This window comes from Equus asinus, chromosome 25 (assembly GCF_041296235.1).
Source record: "Equus asinus isolate D_3611 breed Donkey chromosome 25, EquAss-T2T_v2, whole genome shotgun sequence".
Taxonomy (NCBI): domain Eukaryota; kingdom Metazoa; phylum Chordata; class Mammalia; order Perissodactyla; family Equidae; genus Equus; species Equus asinus.
In genome coordinates, this window is record NC_091814.1 from 52216923 (window position 1) to 52235090 (window position 18168).

General features: G+C 45.8%; 1 long non-coding RNA gene across 1 annotated transcript; it reads right to left on the bottom strand.

Annotated features, from left to right (window-relative positions):
* Nucleotides 1–381: 381 nt before the first annotated feature.
* Nucleotides 382–9258, bottom strand: LOC139042062 (uncharacterized). Its single transcript, XR_011498282.1, has 3 exons — nucleotides 8971–9258; nucleotides 6769–6907; nucleotides 382–5679 (listed from the first exon to the last, which is right to left on the bottom strand). It is a non-coding gene; the product is annotated as an uncharacterized lncRNA (long non-coding RNA).
* Nucleotides 9259–18168: the final 8910 nt, after the last annotated feature.

The following is an 18168-nucleotide window of genomic DNA, read 5'->3' on the forward strand; positions in this document are numbered from 1 at the left end:
TGTTTATGCATATTGGTTACTATAAGACCTCACTATAGACTTATGAAAAAAAGGACTGATTAACAACTTTTTGAAATATAATGTGCTCAATGGTAGAGCAACTCCTGACTGGACGCAAACTCCTAACTACAGTGGTTGGGATGCTAATGGTAGTTGCTTTGCCAGAATCACCCGGGGAACACCCACTATTCTATTGGTGAAGATCTCCTGAAACTCAGAGAGATGTTCAAATTGAATTAAAATGTTAATAAACTAAAATCAGCAAAGACCCTTTAGGATACTTGGAAAGGGCTAGAAGTTACTGAACTGACTGGCGGTCTGGGACTCAGAAAGAAGTCAAAGGAGTGAGAAATGAAGCGTAAATCAAGTCATCATGAGCAATCTCTTTCTCGCGGTGGGACAACTGAGAGCAGGTGTTGCCTGTCTGCCTCCAGGTTCTTTGTTCTTTGCTTTTCCTCTACAGCCTGACCCACAAGGAGGGACTTTTCCAGCGTCTTTTGCTACCTTAGTTCTGAGGATGGTGAGCAGCTAAAGAGCTAACGTAACAGTGACCAGCTAGTCAAAGGCTTTGTGACACTTGAGGCAAAGCGTGCTCTAGCTTTGATGTCCCATCAGGTTTGCAGGACTTCTGTAGGACTGGATTTAGGGTCAATGCACCACTCAGGCCTAGAAGAGCCAGTTTACTGACTTGTAGTTAAACTAGTAAATCTAGTGACAGGAGGCATTTGACCTAGATATTATTTCTTTAGTTTATTCTTCAGGTTTTATGTCTATGCTTGTATTTTGGGAAAAACTTAAGTAACACAATGTCTGATTCTGTTACATCAAGAATGAGTTATATTTTTAAAAAACAGTGGAATTTTTATTAAAAATATTAACCTCAGAGGTATCAATCACCAGATTTAAGAAGAATATACCTAGAGAGGATTACTCACCTGAAGAAAAACTCCTAGCTATAATTAAGTACTTTCCATAAAAATCCTGAATATAATGATTCTAAATTATTTCTCTTTCTTTTTTCTTTAATATAAACCATCCATCCATTTGGAAGCTTCTGAGCCCATGCTGGTGACAAATCCATCATGGCTCGAAGTGGTTCCATGATGAAGTCAGAGTTATATTGTTGGTGACCTTGCTGTATCCCACACTGCATAACTGTTCACCCTCTCCTCTTTCCCTCCTGTCTCTGTGGGAGAGATGTCCCTTCTCTAGTTCCTGGGTACAGACCCTCTCTCGTCCCATACTCATGGGATGCTGCCTCATGAACTACCCTCTATCTTTCCTGGGTTACTGTCTCTCCTTTTCTATTGGTTTATGGCCCTGGTTTCAAGTAGGCTCATCTCCACTATATGAGCAACTGGAGAGAAGGGACAGTATGTTCCTTTTTTCTGAATATCTTGCCTACCTAGCATACCATGGGAGATGAAAATAGAATTATTTTTGGAATTAAAATGTAATGATAAAGAAAATAAGCTTTGATTTATTTTTCCTCTTATTCTGACTTGATAAAGAGACACTGACCAACTTTAAGCAGAGCTCGGCTATGCAGTTCGCCGAGTGCTCAGGTCCCTTCATGATGGTGGTTATGACTCGGTTTTAGCTCTTGTGCTACCAGAGGAGTGACTGTGCAGGAGTAGAAGTCAGGAGAGGTGAGTAGACCAAACCATTCTTTTCTGTCATTCCTGTGCCTAACTTTTCTCCCTGAGGTGGAAGCAGAAAAAGAACTACCATCTCCACATTGTACATCTCTATGCTGGCAGCACAAACTCCCATGATCTCTTACCTGCCAGAGTTTCTCTATCAATTTACCTTTCTAGGTCCTCCATTGGCACTCAGTGTACCACTGTTGTCCCTGCCATGTAGTTTTCCTTGGAGGGGAGTCCTGTGAATATCCCAGGCAACACTTTGCAGTCTACAACTTGCTTCTGAACAGACTTGGAGTTACAAAATCTCAGCGTATACCAGTCTGTTTCCTAGAACAGTCGGTCTTTCTTCCACAACAAGCCATTTTAGGCTAACCAGAAAGCTTAACAGATTTTCTAAAACTGCTATTTAAGGTATTATATGGAAGATTATACAAATGCCATGAGTTGCAAAAGCAGAACTTGAAGGTAATCACTTCTGCCTAAAAGAAGCAAGAAGAGAAAAGCTCAAAACTGAGCCCTGAGTCTGGGAAGCCAAAATGAGGATGGCGTTTAGTTCACCAAGAGAGGGAAGAGGAAAATCATCTCATCTGTCTCTGACAGTTCTGTCTCCTCAAGGCCGTGCAAGCATCGAGGTTTTTGTTGTTGTTTTTATTTTTCAATTCAACAGAACTACAGAGCACTCATTTGGCTTCATAGGTGTCGGGCTGAGGCCACCTCCTCGTCTACCCTCCTCTAGGCTGTTATGTCACAGTGAGACTTGCTGGAGGCATGAGATCGGGTCCAAATGGCCTGAGTTGCCCAGTGGCCCAGAAGTACCAGCTTGCCGGGATTTGCAAGAGCTGGTGACACATGGGTGATAAATGAAGGAAAGGAAAATTGTGTAGCTGAGAGACACTGAAGTCTGAGAAGGATTCTGCTCCAGCGACTCCCTAAATTGACAGTCCATGGCAGTTATTCACAGCAGTGCTAATCTCTTCTCTCCCTCTGCCCCTGGCCAAGCATGAAAGGAATAATAAGAAACTGCTAGAGAATATCAGCTTGAATTTCACCACCCTAGCACACCTAATTTTTTTTTTGTACATTCTCTTCCTGAACTCATATTTAACCTGTGCAACAGATTAATGATCTAAAAGGGAGAAGATTCCTTTACTTAAATTTTCCTATTTAGTCAAGTTGAAGGAGATATTTTCATGTGGGTAGAAAGTTGTGGAAATTTGGTGAGGGTGTCTGAACCTTTGGCTTTCTGGTTTCTGCTTATTCAACACTTTAACACTTTTCTTTGTGACCTTGGGAAGCTACCTCGTCTCACCGTGCCATTCCCAAAGCAGCTGGTAAGAAGATTTGTTTTGGCCTATAGAAAGGAACCCCCAACATCTCTGGGGGAGTGTTGACGTGAATAACGAACACGGTACACGCTACTTATTCTTTGTAGCTGTTAACATTTCCCCCAACATTTATTTAAAAATTCAAATCAGCAGAAAAGTTGTGAGAATGGCACAATGAATGCCCATATACCCTTTATCTAGATTTACCAATTGTTAACATTTTGCCACATCTGCTTTATCTCTTTCCACACACATGCACATTCACACAAATATTTTTTTGGTGAACCATTTGAGACTTCTTTCACAGAGAACTCAATTACTATGATCCTAAACGTCTTAACACACGTCTTCTAAGAACAAGGACATTCTCCTACATAACAGCAATATAAGTATCACATTCAGGAACTCTAACCTTGGAAATTGATATTATCTAATACATAGACCAAATTCAAATGTCCTCAATTATCCCAATAATATTTTCACATGTTTTTATTATGTTTTTCAATCCAGGATAGAATCAAGAATCATGCATTGTCCTGTATTTTTTTTTTTAACCTAGAACAGTTCCCAAGCCTTTAAAAAATTTTCTCTGATCACCTCGACATTTTTGAAGAGTTCAAGCCAGTTGTTTTGTAAAATGTCCATCAACTTGGATTCATCTGTTTCCTTGTGCTCAGATTCAGATTAAACTTTTTATGGCAGGAATACTGCATATGTGCTGTTGTATTCTCAGTGCATTACAGCAGGAAGCACAAGCTGGCAGTTCTATTATCGATGCTGTTAACTTTGATCATTTAGTTAAGTTGGTGTCCGCCAGCTTTCTCCATTTAGTGGTGCTTTTCTTTTCCTGCTTTTAATAAACAAGCAATTTGTGGACTGATATTTTAAAATTGTTCACTGCCAGTGGGTTTTTTGTATGCTCTTTTTGTTATGGTAGCCAATATTTCATTAAATATTTCATTCATAACAGTTCATAACAGTTTTCTTCATCTGACAATTCCAATATTTGCAATTCTTGGATGTCTAAATCTACTTTTAAATGACTTCTTGTGTGCTTGGTCATCTTCATTAGTTCATTACTTGAGCTTGATAAGAGCATCCTCAGGTCTAACTTGGCGAATCTTTCCTCTGAAGAGGGTTTGACTTTGACTCCTGCTGTAGAGGTACCATTTCCGGCCCTCCTTGTGGCTTTTGACTTTGAGTGGAAATGTGGGCTCAGCTTTCCCATCTGACTGCTCATCTAAGATTCTCTGCCCTCACGGCAGAGAGGATCTTAGAGTCTTGCCTCTTTCTCTGTTTAATAACAAGGCTTGTCCCACAGCAGCCTCACAGGAAGCCAGAGGTTGAGAAAGGCCTATCTCTAAGAGATTTGTGGCTGTGGTTTTTTGTCTAATGGAGTAAATTTTAAATCAATACCCAAAAAGTTCACAGAGTTTTTAAAGAATTGCATCAGCTTGGATGGAAAGGGACACAAACTGTACAAAATGAAAGGAGACCGTTGGACCCCTCAGCTACTACAAACAGGGATCCGGTTGAGAAAACTACTCAGCTGCAAACTCAGGCCATTCCCATTACAAAGGAATGATGACTTAGAGGACAGAACCAAGACCCTGAGGCAGAGCCAAGAGCCAGAGAACAAAGCAGCAGACTTGAGCCCTAATCAGAAACCAGCCACATTTGCCTTGCTGGATCTCGGAATTGCTTATGGACCTGTGATTGCCATGTGCCTCTTGTTTTCCCACTTTCTGAACAGGAGTATCCACAGTGGTTAGTTCCCACCACTGTATATTGGGTGTGTAGGGCTGATAACTTTAGTTCACTGGTATTTAGATTGGAGGAGTGGGGCCCGAGTTGCTGTACCTGGGAACTGATACATGCTAGGACCTAATTTATGACTTGAATTGATGTCATGATGGGATGAGACTTGGTGGTCTTAGGGGAGAGGCTGATAATATCTTGCAGGTGGGTACCATGAAGTACCGTGGCCTGAGGATGGACTGTGCTGACTGTATTTTCCCAAGATGGCCACAACAATATTTCCTGTCTTACTATATGGTGATCTTGAACATCTCTCCCGTTGAGAGGTAGGATCTATGCTCCTTTTTCTTGAATTTGGGCAGATTCATGACTACAGCAGAAGTGAGGCTAGATCATAAATGGTAATACAGTGTCCTGTCTCTCTTGAGATGCTGACTCTAAAAACCCAGGCACCTTGCGCTCTGAAGCTCAAGCAGCCACATGGAGAGACCGTGTGCAGGTCTTGCAGCCAACTGCCCCAGCTGAGATCCTGGCCAATGGCCAGCATCCACCACCAGACATGTGAGTGAGTGAGCTTCAGAGGATTCCAATCTCTAATTGTCATGTAACCCCCAGGCTTCAGGTCTTCCCAGTTGAGAGCCCAGGCATTGCTGCCCAGAGACCAGCCGTCCCTTTCTGGATTTCTGACCCACAGAATATGTGGGCAGAATCAAATGTTGTTGTTGTAAGTTTGGGGTGGTTTGTACGACAGCAATAGTAACTGGACCACTAGGTAGAGCTTGCGTCTCCCTGGGGAACATGGCAGTGTTGTTTCTGCGGTCACTCTTGTTATTCTCATTGCCTCCAAATAGAAGCCATTTTCAAAGGTAGAGTGGGAGCTCTCTCATTTTTAGTAAACTCAAAGCAAGGAACTAGCTGTTCAGGAGATGAGGCAGGGTGCCAGATATTGCCTGAAGAAAAAAAAGTGGTTGGAAATGTGACACTGCTAGGAGAATCACTCTCCTTCCAAAGTCAGACTCAACGAAATTATATTGAACACTATGCTAAACACCAGGATGTGGTACAGATGGAAGGGAAGAGACAGGATATATGGCATCAACAGTTCAGCATTTCCTCCTGTGGTCAACTTCCTGATTTTCTTTCTATTATCCACTCTAAGTTCTCAAGAAGAGATATGATTTTTCTAGGTCATTACCCCTGCCCCTCGCTGGGCAGAGTTTTCATATCAAGCCACTTGATGGGCTGCTGGCTAACCTACGGACTGTCTGCCTTTGGGTCAGGCATCTTCCCCACTCAAGCTTCTGTGGTAGACGTGATTGGGACTGTTTTGGGGTAATTTTGTTCCCCAAAACTCATATGTTGAAGCCCTAACCCCCAGTACCTCAGAATGTGACTTTACTTGGAGGTAGGGTCTTTAAAGAAATGATTAAATAAAAATGAGGCCGTTAGGGTGGGCCTCAATCCAATACGACTGGTGTCCTTATAAGAAGAGGAATAGAGGGACACCAGGGGTGCAATATAGAGGAAAGGCCATGTGAGGATGCAGCGAGAAGGTGGACACTATAAGTCAAGGAGAGAGGCCTCAGGAGAAACCAACTCTGCTGACACCTTGGTCTTGATTTCCTGTCTTCAGGACTGTGAGGAAATAAATTTCTGTTGTTTGAGCTCCCCAGTCTGTGGTTCTTTGTCATGGCAGCCCCAGCAGACTAATACAGGAATCCAACATGGCTGCTCATCTGTGGCTGTGGCCACTCTAAATTTCCTTTAGAAAGGAACTCTGAGAGAAGCAGGCACACAGCTTGTCCTGTATCCAGACCTTTCATTCAACTTTTTAACCCATTTGTAGAAAGAAGGCTAACAGAAATGAAAACCAATATATGAAAATTAGGTCTAATCAAATGCCACACTATATGATGTAGAAAATTATACGGTACAGTGTTTACACTGTAAGACTTTGGAGAAGGGGGAACTCAGTGTGGATTATAGAAGTCCATACATAGAGGGAGCACTTTATGAAAATGATGGGCTGCATACTGTACCTTTGAAGTTGAGAGGGATTTAAAGAGGTGTGAGGGAGGTAAAACAGCTGTCTGGATATGGTTGATCGGTTGATCCGTGTGAGCCAAAGCAAGGAAGTAGCACTGAGTGTGACGCATGCAGGGTCGGTGGAGAAGCATCCTGTGTAGGGCAGACCCGACACGTTGGGAACAGTGGGAGACAGGATTGGGCAGGTAGGGTAGATGGAGATCATGGACGACCTTGAAAAGCAGGCCAAGAACTTCTTATGGTTCTTAGGACTGATCTGCTGGTGCAAGTTATCCTTCAAATATCCCAGGATTCACCCACAACAGTAGTTTTTTGTTTTTGTTGGTTTTCTCTCTCTCTTTTTTTTTTTAAAGATTGACACCTGAGCTAACAACTTGCCAATCTTATTTTTTTTGCTTTTTATCCCCAAATCCTCCCAGTAGATAGTTGTATACGTTTAGTTTGTGGGTCCTTATAGTTGTGGCATGTGGGATGCTGCCTCAACATGGCCTGACGAGCAGTGCCATGTCCACGCCCAGGATCTGAACCGGTGAAACCCTGGGCTGCTGAAGCGGAACGCTCAAACTTAACCACTGGGCCACGGGGCCAGCCCTATTGGTTTTCTCTTAAAACTACAGGGTGATATGAATATAATCGTTCTTTAGAATCATTGTATAATTACGGGAAAAAATTAGTATTACTTGTCAAAGGGGTTTCTAATTATAAGGAGGAAAATCCAGTCTCTGTGAGGGAAAACAAATTATCAATTCACTCAATAAATGTTTGTTGAATGCTTACTAAGGGCTAATATGGGACATAAAGATGGGAAAGGTGCTCTTGGCCCTTGGGACTTTGGGTGGACAGGAAGTTTTAGATGGGTAGAAAGGCAGGAGAGCATTCCAGATGGCTGAAACTCCAATGACAAACATGCAGAGGGAAGAATAACAGAGGAGTGAGGAGACTGATCAAAGTATGGAGAAGACATCCACAGAGGCAGCTGGAAGTGAGGATGCAGAAGTGGGAGGAGCTACATTAACGTTAGGCTTTACAAATAAGCTAGGGCAGTTAATTTAGTAAATTCCGTTTTCCGAGGCAGACATCTGGCCATCGTGATTCAGAAGGAATCCCACCAGAAGATGATGGACTCAAAGCTTTGGCACATTAAGAGTTAACTTATTTCTATCAAACATACCATATTCACCAATCATTTAAGATAACCAAGCTATAATACAAATTTAATCATCTTCTCTTACATTTGTTTTAAAACACAAAATAATCTTCCTTACAAGGAGTTAGAAATAATCAGATGGAAAGGTGTGAGTGTAATATTATACATATGAATTAATATATTGGCATCAAATTTAATTTAAAGTAGGTGGTAAAATCTGTCTTTAAAAAAAAACACTTCTAGGGGCTGGCCCCGTGGCCGAGTGGTTAAGTTCGCGCGCTCCGCTGCAGGCGGCCCAGTGTTTCGTTGGTTCGAATCCTGGGCGCGGACATGGCACTGCTCATCAAACCACGCTGAGGCAGCGTCCCACATGCCACAACTAGAAGGACCCACAACGAAGAATACACAACTATGTACCGGGGGGCTTTGGGGAGAAAAAGGAAAAAAATAAAATCTTTAAAAAAAAAAAACCACTTCTATTGTCTAACACCTATGACTAGAAGAGGAAGATTTGGGGCAAGATTTTAGTTTCTGAATACAAAATCTATCTCACTAGATGAAGATGGGTATCAAATTTCAGGAGAACAGGAGGATTCCTCTAGATGAAAAGGTCCTTGGAGGTGGTTAGTTTAACCTTCCACTCCACAGATGAGAATCCTGCCATTCAGGGAGCATCCCTGGGCCTCCCAGATTTGGGCAGGTGCCTGGGGAGCAGAATCAGCCCATCATTGGGGCCCAGCTTTTGCATGCATGGTCCCAGGCAGTTGAGTTCCAAAGTTGAGCGTTTAAAATACTAAATTTGGGGGACAGCTGCCTCAGAGTTTGATGTGCCTCAAGGTGTCCTGCTGAAAACGGAGGACAGCATTTCCCAGCCTGTTCATCAGAAGGCCCTGGGCTGCTTGTTAAAAAAAACCAAAACAATGAAACAGATTTCCAGGACCCTGCCCAGACCTAAGGAGTCAGAACTCTGGAGTAGGGACTAGGAATGTGTATTTTAACAAGCATAGCTAGTGATTTTTAGTCACACTAAAATTTGAGAACCACTTACCCAGGACAAGTGCAGATTTCTGTGATTGCCTCTTACTGGCGGTCATCTTTCTCCACCCCGTCTTTTCCTTTTGGTCCTCAGCCTCACTGCCTTGGGCCTGATGCTGTGTGGGCCTCCCAGCTCATACCCGCTGCAGTGTCCTTTTCCGTCCCCATGATCCTCTTCAACTTTCCACTGCCCCAGCATTTTTTCTCTTCCTCCTCTCTTCCCTTCTTGCTGCTCCTCTGTGTTCTTGTTTTCATCTCCTCTCTCTTCTCCCTCTGTGTTTCATTTCCTCTCTCCCTTGCTTCTGACCCACTCTACTCCCTGCCTGACCAGGCCATTGCCAAGCGGTGCTGGTGCATCGACGGGCAGCCAAAGGCAGAATGACAAGGGAGGTGAGCACAGAGTTCTGATCAGAGACAGTGGTTCAGGACGTACCTGGGGAGGTCAGAGACAGACTCTGAGGCTGGACGGGCAGACATGGATAGCTGCAAGGGATGAGGGTGGGTGCAGATCTATGACACAGGACATTCCATGAGGAAGTAGATCCAGGGGCCAAGGTGGCTGGCGGGGCAGAGTGCCCCGTGCACACCTGCTCCCTGTCTTCCCAGTGGCTGGTGTGTGGGTCAGCTACAGAGCAGCTGAGAATCAGACCCTTCACCAGACGTGTTCCCAGGTGCTTACCTACCTACCAGGAGGGGTTTGTGTCCTCCTTTGTCAGACTTGAGACTTTTAATAAAGCAGTGAACACATCGTACACATGAGGAACCTTAAGTATGCGGGAATGGAGGCTTTCCCAGACATCCCTCACACACAGAGGCACGGAAGGCAGAATTCCAACTGAGAGGCCAGCACACTGGACCTCAGGCAAAACTGAGAATCAGACAAAGTCTGCCTTGTTTGTCCAATAGAATCTAAGCCCTTATATATGTTTGTATACACCTTTACACTCTGGCACAAAGTAAACACCCAGTGCGTGCTGGCTATTACTTGTTGTTAGGAAATAGTCCTCTATCTTCCGTATGCCCATATTTTTTTCCCATTCAGGGCAGGCACTAGGCTTGGCATTTTGGGACCTCTCACAAGGAGGTCTTTGTGTCAGAACACCTGGAATGATAATCAGAGGCAATTTCTCCCTCCCCTGGAGAGCACAGATGCCATGCACCCTGGGTGTGGGCTGGGTTCTTTGGAGGCCCAGGAAGTGCCATTGCTGACAAAAGGGCTCCATTTGTCGGTCCCCTGCACCTGTTGCCAGGAGGCGTGGCATGTTCCATAGATTCCATTGGGAAGGACAGCCTCTTGGGAGGAGGAGCAGAAGGGTCCTCACCCAGGAGCCCTCCTTTCCAGGATGTAGCTCCCCCAACAATGCTGTCTGGGTGGGTCAGCAGCACCCAAGGCAGGAACTCAGGGGGGCTCTCCTCTCTCGATGGTCTGGATGAGCCAGGAGTTGGCTCCATTTCCTTCCTGCCTTTCTTTGGACTCTCAGGTATCTCCCTTCAGAGGGTTGTGTTCCTAAGGCTAGAACAACCCTGGTGGTAGGGGCCACCCTACTGTCCCTGCCCCCACCTTCCAGGGCAGGGAATTTTACTGGGCATTTCTTCCAGAAGCTATATCTGAATTTGAATGTGAGTTTCTCTGTCCTTTGTGATCTGCCATCTAGAATCACAGGCGGAGCCCTTCACGTTCCAGTTTGCCCTTAGCATCCTTTGGCAGACCCATCCTCTTCCACCTTCTTCCACCGCCGCCCTGTACAACTCATCCCTCCTTGGCTCCCGCGCATCATCCTTGCTGGCATCTTTCCTCATTTTCTTATCTGGTTGAAGCATTCCTGCTCTCTCTCTCTTTTGCTAATCTTCCATTCAAGGCCCACTCAGAATAAATGTCAGCAGCTTTCCCTGCCTGGCCTCCTGTCCACCCCGCTCCCCCAGCCCTGCAGAAATAACCCGCCTCTCCTCCACTGCTGCTTCCCCGGCACACGCCCTTGTTATTGCGCTTCTCCTACTGTGTCATCATTAAATGTTGACACCTGTGCCTCCCCGGGGCTCGAATGTGAGCTCCACAGGTCTTTTAATGGTGTCCCCAGGGCCAGCCTCAGGGCTTCAACATAGTGGTCTCTCAGGAACGGCTGCATTTTATTCTGACAGGATTGTCCACAACCTCAATGCTCCCCCCTCACTAACCCCAAAGATAAGCAGTTGGAGAGGGGACTTTTGGGTAAATTAATCTGCACTGTCACCTGCATACAGTGCCAGGCTTAAGCCTCTACTGCCGGCTGGATCTGAGGCGACAGAGATTCTCTCAAGGTAGAAAGGCCTCTAGTGACTAGGCTGCCTTCTGATCTCAGCTTCATTGTGATTGTGATCTCACTCATTCATTCATTTGATAAACAAGTAGCAAGCAATAGGATATATTGGAGTATATGAGGAAGTCATTTGGTGTAAACCTAATCCAGCCTGACCTTGTTTTTCAAAAGGGCCTGACGTGGCCATTGAGTATGCATTATACATCTGCTTTAAGCATTTGCTATGTCCCAAAGACAAGAACAAATGGCCTTAAGATAAAGATGCAACTTCCCCCACATTGGAATTTCCTTAAGGATGAGCATCTCTCCCTAGGCTAGGAACTGATTGCTGTGCTCAACTGCTCAACCTGTGACCACCCAGCTTGAGACAACAGACCTGCCACATGCTGTGTCCATCAAGACAGCAGACCTGCTATCTACTGTGTGAATAGCTGTGCTGTGCCAGCTAGGCAATCTCATGACTGTTGTAAAAGGGACATTCCTATCCTATGTGATGTACGCTCTTTGTTCTAAGATGGTATATAACCACTTTGTATGCCCCCCTTCTTTGGTGCCCTTCCTTCCTTGTGGAATGAAGGCTCCAGGCTAAGCTAGTCCTCAGATCTGGTTCCTAATAAACTCACCGCAACTTCGATTTATAGGTTGGTTATGGATTATTTCGTTGACACATTCATTCATTCTCCCGTGCTTCCTGTGATCACTCTTCCTAAGGCAGGATCCCTCTGCTGATGTTGATCAAAGTACTCTTTTTATTTTCTTCCAGAGCCTGATACTAACCCACAGCTATTTGTCTACATGTTTATTGTCTGCCCCTCCATTAGGATGAGGACTCCTGGAGGATGCAGATCTTGTCCGCCATCTTGGCTCTAGTGTCTTCAGCACCAAGTACAATGCCTGCTCCAATATCTGCGGAATAAATAAATGAGTGAGCAAACACGCATTTCACTAAGTCTCTGTGTCTGACTCTGGGTGAGGGACAGGAGGTACAGAAGAAATAAGACAGAGCTTTTGTTTTTAACGGGCTTGCTCACAAGCTGAGGAAGCAGATTACACCACAACACAGAGCGATATACTGACACAGTGGAACATGGGGAGTCATGGGGAGACGGAGGACTAACCCAGACTAAGGAAGAGGTGGGTGTCAGGGAAGTTTGACGTTTGTGTTGACTCCTGAAAGTCAGCAAAAGTTTGCCTGGGACAGAGGGTTGGGAAGGACAGTCTAGGGAGATGAAGCCACATGTACACAAGCCCAATGGGGAAAGAATGGCAGATGAAAGGAAACGTGTTAGTAGCTGGAGCCTGGTGTGCAAGGGAGGCCTGTAGACAAACTGGCCTCTTGGCAGGGTGGCTGGCTGTTCCTGTGTGGTTGGTGGCTTTACTTTCTTTAGCGCGGGGCCAAGAGGCAGACTTCAGGATGGGGTAGCCCCCTGAAGAGAGTGAAGCGCTGCACACCCTAATGACCCCGGTTCCTTCCCCTTGTGGCCTTTCCTTCTGCATTATTCCCAGGAGGCAGAGGAGGGAAAGGCGGCTTTGGGTGGCCAGGCAGAGGGGCCTCTGAGGCAGGCAGCAGGGCAGCACAGGGCTCTCCCTGAGAGAGCATGGCTCGCAGGAAGCAGTTCCCGCAGGGCCAGGGCAGTGTTGGGAGAACTGCGCCGAGTGAGCAGCTGCAGGATGAGGAGAAACGCAGAGGAAGAACACAGGCTGTGCTTTCTGAGAAAAGGCAGATGATAAGCTTCCGGAAGCTTCTTTTCAAGACTGTGGGTCCTCTTGAGCTAGAGCCTTTGGAGGTGCTGTTTGAGATGCAAGGAACAGAGGGTGATTGCCTGTTCAGTCCCCTCCCTGCCCCTCTCTCCTGAGAGTACTTACTGAGTGTCTATTGTGTGCAGGGAACTGTTCTAGCAGTTGGAAACGTGACATCGAGCAAAGCAGTCAAAGTCCATGCTCTCCTAGAGCTCACGTTCGAAGTGTGTGTGGGGAGCAGACAACATATAAGAAAAAACAGATGTGTAATGAAGAGAGCAATGAAGAAAAATGAAGCAGGGTGGTGTGTGCTGGTTGAGAGAAGGGGCCAGAGCTGGCCTTCCTGAAGAGGGGACATTTGAACAGAATCCTGAATGGAGTGAGGGAGAGAGCTGTGCGTGTTTGCGGGTGAAGTGCGTAACTCTGTTAGCTGAGGGTGCTGCATTCTCAGGAGTGTCTGGTCTCCCGGGGGAACACGGCTGATGACTGTCTCCCATTCTGTGATGGACAGAGAAGTCCCATATGCAGAGGGCATAGGGAACAGAGAATGTGAGATTATTATCTAGTGTAAATAATATAATGGGTATGTTATTATATAATATAACTTGTAACATATATCATGTTATATTCTAATATTATATCGCATATTTTGTATACGTTATACGTAATAGAGTGATGATAAGATTCGGAATAAATAATTGAGTGTTTTCTCCCTTTGCAGTTCTGTACTATTCATGGACTTAGTCTCTCTTCATTCAGCAGCATGGCTGTATCAGGCAGCGATTTCACAAAACACAGGCAGCAAAGAGTCAGATTCTTGGCTTTTGTATTTCCAAATAGGCTCACTTCATTCTTATAATTTCCCTGTAGAAGTAGGTATAATCCTGTCCAGTTTTGAGTTGAGAAAACAGGGGCTTAGAAATTCTTAAAACTTAAAGCAGAAACAGTGGTCTTAAAAGCCAAGGTTTTGATTTGCAAGAGTTAGTCGCTTTTAATAATCAGTTCAAAAACAATAGATTGTTAAGAGAAGAGCTGAGCACCCGAGCCCTGGCCCGGGGACTGGCCTGGAAAAGGACTCTGGGCTGAGCCGGTGTTAGGGATTGGAATCTGAGACTCAAGGCCACTTTTGCTGTAGGAGGTGGCCACCGTGCCTCTGGAGGGGCAGGAGAGGGAGAGAGGGCCGTGCAGCGTCACAGTAGATGGGCCAGCCGCAGCCCTGCAGTCTCCTTCCGCCTGGACGGTCCACCAGGAGGGAGGACCCAGATATCCTCGGGGTGGTTAGGAGGGGCTCAGAATGAGCCTGTGTACCTCGGACCCCCGGATGAGGGGAAACGAAGAGACCCCTGTGGACCAAGGGCTGGAAACCAGCAAGTGGAGCCTGAGACTTTCTAGCAGGTGCCTGTGATGGAGCAGCAGTAACATGGACGGCTGCCACCCAGGGGTGAGAAGGAAGGGGGAGGGGAACGTGGAAATGATTTTCTTTAGATTTGAAGAGACTACTGTTTCTCCCTCAAGGCACTAGATTGAGTTTTCTGCCAACAGGCAGAATTGGTGCGTGAAATGGAAGTTGAGTTAACAGAGGAGTAAAGGAAGGCAATTTTTTTGCACATTTGAATCACGGAGTCTGCAAACTAAGCATTTTTACCCGCTACGCTGTTGACTAGGTAGCATGCAGAAAACCTGGGAGGTTTTCCAGCTGAACACTCATTATCAGTCTTTGTGTCCTCTGAACCCAGAAAATGTGGTAAATTCTCCTCTGATGAAAAAAGAGTGAGAATTTCCTTAGGCTTAAAAGCCTTGTGGTTCAAAGAGGGAAGCTGGTCTCCTGGCTTTTCTACGAACAGCACGGTTGTTATTTATACTTCCTCTGACGCCGGGGCCCTGCTCCCCGCTGCGCCCCCGCCCGCAGGTTCCCGGGGAGGAGCTCCGTTTCATCCTCACGGGCAGGTCTAAGCCTGGGGTTTGGAATAGGGCACAAAGGAAGTTTCAGGTTAGAATGAGTGTGCCCAGGAGGTCGGGTCGAGGGTAAAAAGGGAAGAGAACTTCGAATCAGACAGACTTTGGCTCTGCCGCTTGCTGGCCGTGTGACCTTTGTCAAGTTCCTTTCCCTTTCTAAGCCTGATTCATCACCTCAACAATGGGCATGTCTATTTTTACAGAGATATGAAAATAAAATGAGGTAGTATATTAGTTTGCTAGGGCCGCCATATGAAATACGACAGACTGGGCGGCTTGAACAACTGAAATTGATTTTCTCACAGTTCTGGAGGCTGGAAGTCCGAGATCAAGGTGCTGGCGGGGATGGTTTCTTCCGAGGCCTCTCCCCTTGGACTGCCAATGGCCGCCCTCCAGCTGTGTGTTGTCTGTGTCCTATTGTCTTCTGGTAAGGACACAGGTCAGATTGGCTTAGGGCCCATGCATCCGACCTCATTTTACTTTAACTGTCTCATCTCTTAATACAGTCACATTCTGAGGCACTGGGAGTCAGGCCTTCCACGTGAATCTGGGGGGACACAGTGCAGCCCATAACAGTACCGCATGAGGGGCTCAGCATGCGGAGATGCTCCATTAACGTTAGCTCCCTGCCCCAGTTCTTTAGCTGTCAGTGTGAGACTCAATCTGTTAATGACATTCATGCTACAGAGATGTTCCCCTCTGAGGTTGCCCGTGGGCAGCTGGCTTGGAGGTGACATGATCAACATAGGAGATTTAATAGAATTAGAAGATTTAGTTCTGCTGATACTTTTTAGATGTTTGAATTTGGAACAAACTCATAATTTCTCTGATCCAATTCCTGACAATAATAACTAGCTGACGGGGTAGATAACAGAATGATGACAGAGCAATTGACCCTAAAGTGTCTAGTACACTGCTTGACTTCTCTTAGGTGCTTCCTAAATATTTCTTTAATTGGACCTGGAGGCTTTTGGTAAAGTACACGACGTTAAAAACAAATGTAGTCCTGCAACCTTGACCTTCAAGTTCCACGCGTGAAGTGGAAATACCCACGTGGTATGGAAGACCCAGATTTGCCTCCCTGTTTCATACCGTTTCTTAGGTGACAAGCTCCCTAGGATGTGGAGGGCTGGGGATGCTCCCCGACAGTTGCCACCTGAAGAGGATGCTCCAGGTAGCTGTTGTTCTCCAAGGTTCTGAGGGAGAAGCTTAAATGGTGTTCCTGCCCTTTCACTCCTATTGTGAGGAAAACAGCGAGAGAGCCCTGGGGGCCTCCTCTCAGGCTTCTCTATCTTCTCCTAAAAAAGACACAGAATGCACCATCTCTAGAAGCTCCATAGGTGACTACGACTGGGCCTTCTTGAAGGCAGAGCCAGGCCTTGTGTCGGCTTCCCACAGGTGCCTGTCATGGTGTCTGACGAGTGCTCAGTGCTCAGTGTTTGCTGGATTTCCCTGTTCCTCCCTGAACTGCCTTCAAAAGTAGTAGGCATCTGTTTCTCAGGCATTCATAGTTCCCAGAACCTTCTCCATCTCCATAGAGATACCGTCCTGGCAAGGGCTCCCCTCAGTGCCAGAACCCCATGGGAATGCAGAGGGTTCTATGGAAGAGGGGAATTCCAATCTGTGTGCTCTGGCAAGCAACTGTGGGCACAAGAGTTGGCCTGTCATTGCTTGGTGATCTTATTTCTTTCAGAGCCAACTTTTGCTTTCTATTTTTGTTTTCTTTGTCCCTTGAGGCCTTACCCATCCAAACGCTCTTGTTAATGAAGGCCAGAATGCGAACTGAATCAAATGGCTTTGGGTCCACAGGGGATTGCCCGCACTCTGTGGGTGAGAGACCAGTGTGGGGAGTAAATCACAAATCCACTTCTCCTGCTTTTAAAGCCTGGCCCCGAGAGTCGGTGGCCAAGCATATTTAAAGGACATACCTGAACAATCCCGTTTGTCAAGGTTTTTCTCTACAGTCAGCACAGATGCTTTTAGGCTCCCAGGACTGCCTGGAATGCCCAGTGACGTGAAAAGGAGAATGATTTCATTGGATTTTTCCCTTCAAAGGAAAATTTGGTGTGTGTGTGGTATCCTAAATAGCGCTTTCTTCTTATGTTTAGAAAACCTCATTTGATTACAGTGATTCCCATTGAGTGGTCAATATTGCCTTTCCTGAGTAGGCAAATGTTTATTTTAATCATGGTATTTGTTAGCAAATGGGAAGTCATTTTTCTCCAGAAAGTCAGTTTAATTGAGGTAATGTTTACATGCTGATATAGTGTTCCCAGGAAAATAAATGGTGCCCACTGTAGTTTCCTGACATATGTGGTATACATAGATTATGGGTGGATGAGTGGCCCTGCCTCTGCTCTGGAATCGGGTGTTCTTATCCTGGCAAGGAAAGGGACTTTATTCCTACAGTTATGATAGCCAGATAGTCATGATAGCCACATAGGAGGGCACGTTACAGCTCCTTGCAGATAACAAAGGATAATATTAATGACACTTTGCTTTTGATGTATTTATTCCCCACGCTTACTCAGTGAGGTGAGTCCTATTGACTTTCCGATGGTACAGATGAGGAAGCAGGCTTGCGGAAGGTTAGTAGCCTGCCTAAATTCCCACGGCCAAACTGAGATTCACACCCAGGTCTAATCTGACGTTAAAGCTGTGCTTTTAACTGCTACGCTCTCCTGCAGCTCAGTGTAGTGGTCATCTTATCAGTACATCTGTACAGTAGTTCTCGAAGTGTGGTTCTTGAACCAGCATTGTTAGCATCACCCGGACAATTGTTAAAAATGCAAATTCTCAGACTACCCCGAAGCATTGAATCAGAAGCTCTGGGGGCTCAAGCTCGAGTATCTCTGCCCCAAAGGATTCTAAATAGGTGGCTATGTAGCCTCTGTGTTGAAACTTCCAGAGACAATCCTCTTACTATCCCATAGGGCAGCCATTCTCTCTGCTCTGCTTGTTTTAGCCCGTCAGTTATGAGAAAGTCCTTCCTTATATTGTAGTGCAATTCACTTGTCTTCCTTGTTCACTCAATGGTTCTGCTCCTGCCATTTGTCCCATCAACAGGATAGCTGAGGGGCTGGCCCAGTGGTGCAGTGGTTAAGTGCACACATTCTGCTTCTCAGTGGCCTGGTTCGCTGGTTTGGATCCCGGGTGCAGACATGGCACCGCCTGGCAAAAAGCCATGCTGTGGTGGGCGTCCCACGTATAAAATAGAG